The sequence below is a fragment of the Dioscorea cayenensis genome, chromosome 18 (assembly GCF_009730915.1).
Source record: "Dioscorea cayenensis subsp. rotundata cultivar TDr96_F1 chromosome 18, TDr96_F1_v2_PseudoChromosome.rev07_lg8_w22 25.fasta, whole genome shotgun sequence".
Classification (NCBI taxonomy): Eukaryota; Viridiplantae; Streptophyta; class Magnoliopsida; order Dioscoreales; family Dioscoreaceae; genus Dioscorea; species Dioscorea cayenensis.
Window position 1 is genome coordinate 23,437,015 of NC_052488.1, and position 2,434 is coordinate 23,439,448.

At 40.4% G+C, this 2,434-nt stretch overlaps 1 pseudogene; it reads right to left on the minus strand.

Annotated features, from left to right (window-relative positions):
* Positions 1-309: 309 nt before the first annotated feature.
* Positions 310-2,007, minus strand: LOC120281943 (annotated as a pseudogene).
* Positions 2,008-2,434: the final 427 nt, after the last annotated feature.

The following is a 2,434-nucleotide window of genomic DNA, read 5'->3' on the forward strand; positions in this document are numbered from 1 at the left end:
TGTATGTAACTCATTCAAGACCAGATGTTGCTTTCTCAGTGAATTTACTGTCAAGATTTATGCATAAACCCACAAGTATACATCAAGGAGCAGCCAAGCACATATTAAGATATCTGGCAGGTACAATTGATTTTGGCATTCTCTATTGCAAAAGTTATGGTGAATTATTACAAGGATTTTCTGACAGTAATTGGGGTTCTAATGCATTTGATAGAAAGAGTACAACTGGTGTTGTGTACACTATGGGTTCAGGTGCTATTACATGGATGTAAAAAAAACAGGAAATTGTAGCTCTTTCTTCAACAGAAGCTGAATATGTTGCTCTTTGTGCAGCCTGTTGTCAAGGTTTGTGGTTAAAAAGAATATTTGAAGATTGTGGTGTGAAATATGAGAAAGCAATTGTAATCAATTGTGATAACAAATCCAGCATAGCTATAGCTCAAAACCCAGTACATCATGGCAGGACAAAACATGTTGATGTTAAGTTTCATTTTATTAGAGATTTAGTGGCTGAGAATGCTGTATCTATTCAATATTGTGAATCAGGAAATCAGTTAGCAGATGTGATGACAAAGTGCTTGGATGGGAAACAGTTTATAAAATTTCGTGAGCAACTAGGAGTTTGTAAACTTCAATCAAGGGGAAGTTTGTTGGAATCTGATTGAAGAGTAAAGGAGAGGAGCTTAATGGTTCTGCAGGCATGCCTGAGTTAATGTTTAAATGTTTTTGATTTGTGTGTTTGAGGTTGTTTGAGTGTGAGTGTTGTAATAGAGGGTATAAGTGTAATTTGTGTATATTTGATGTTGGGTAAGTTTGTTGTGATCCAGGAGAGAAAGGTTATCAATGGTGGAGATTAAAAGCATCAAGAAGAGTGGATTTAGTTCAAGGCAAGCAAGTGGTCAAGTTGTGCTTTCTCTGTGAGACTGACAAGGAGTTATGAAGTACTTATTTTAAACTAAGGATAATGTTAGAAAATAGGGTGTGTGTGTGTGTGATGTTTATCTGTTTTTTGATTGGAATTCTCTGAACTGATGCTTGCTTGGGAGAAGATAGTGAACAAGGCTTTGTTTTATTTTGAGTATGTTGTTTGTTTGAATGTGAACAGGAACGAGCTCTCAAGCAGCAGAAGGCATAGAATGCATCTATGCATTACATTAGTTCACCGCATGAAATCCAGCACGAGCAACATATATATATACTGATAATATACATATATTCCCCATCGCCAGCAACATTACTCTAGAAATTGATACATAATAAAACATGATGAAGCACAGCTAAATATACCTGATGATAAGTCAGCGCATGGCCTAAGGACCGAATGCGCGCTTATTTTATTATGGATTAAACTTCAGCATGGATCAGTTGTTGACGACCATGGAAATGCCTGCGACCTTGGCTTCTTCTGTAGTAGTATTATTAGCGGGAAAAACACCGAAGATGGTGGCCTTGCTGTTTATGACGATAGCACCAGAGACACCAACGTGAGTGCCAGTCGCGCAGATTGCGCCGCCATAGATGACGACGTTGCGATGTCTCTGGAGGATGAGGACGTAGTTGCCTTCTCCCACGTTGGTGTTGCTCGCCCACACAACGTTGTAGTTGTTGTTATTGTTTATGTAGTCGTTTTTTTTTTAATGACCTGGTTACCATCACTTTGGAGAGTGGCGCAGCAATGCTGCCCTGGGCCTCCAATGTTATAAGCCCACACTGGCCTGCCATTGTCATACAGGACCAGGTTGCAGTCAGACTGCAATAATGAAAGTGTAGCTCTCATGGTTCAAGGCTTGCTCAGAGCAGAGGGATTGCTGAGAGTAAAGTATGGAATCAGCCATGCAGCAAAGAGGAGAAGCAACAAGTAGCAGGGCCAGAGAGAGGGAAGCAAATGCTCTTGGGATAGCCATATGTATTAGTGTAGTAAACTGAGGGCACTCAACAACAACTGGATTAAATGGATTGCTCTTTCCTTTGGCCTCAACTTATAGCAAAATAGGCGCTCCAGAAAACTTTCACTTTACCATCTGTAGTGGTAGGTAGCGGTAATTAACCACTAAGTTGTCTGAGTGTGATTTTTCCATCTGGTTTAGATACTTAACAGTTGGTCACGTGGAGAGTGATTAATTAAGTTCACGTTGCCGATATAACTACCATGGGTTCATGGGTAACTGGGCAAGCACCAACCTTGTTCACCTGCACATGTCCTTACCTTTAGGAAAAGTGAACAAGAAAAGCAAAGGCTTATCCACACGGACCACACCTTGCCCTTGGAAACCAAAGGAAAAGTGAACAAGAAAAGCAAAGGCTTATCCACACGGACCACACCTTGCCCTTGGAAACCAAAGAGATCTTGCCAAGTGGAAAGAAATACAAAATCTATGTGAACTTGCGACATATCGTCACGTCACATTCAAACACCATTTGATGAGTGGATGTG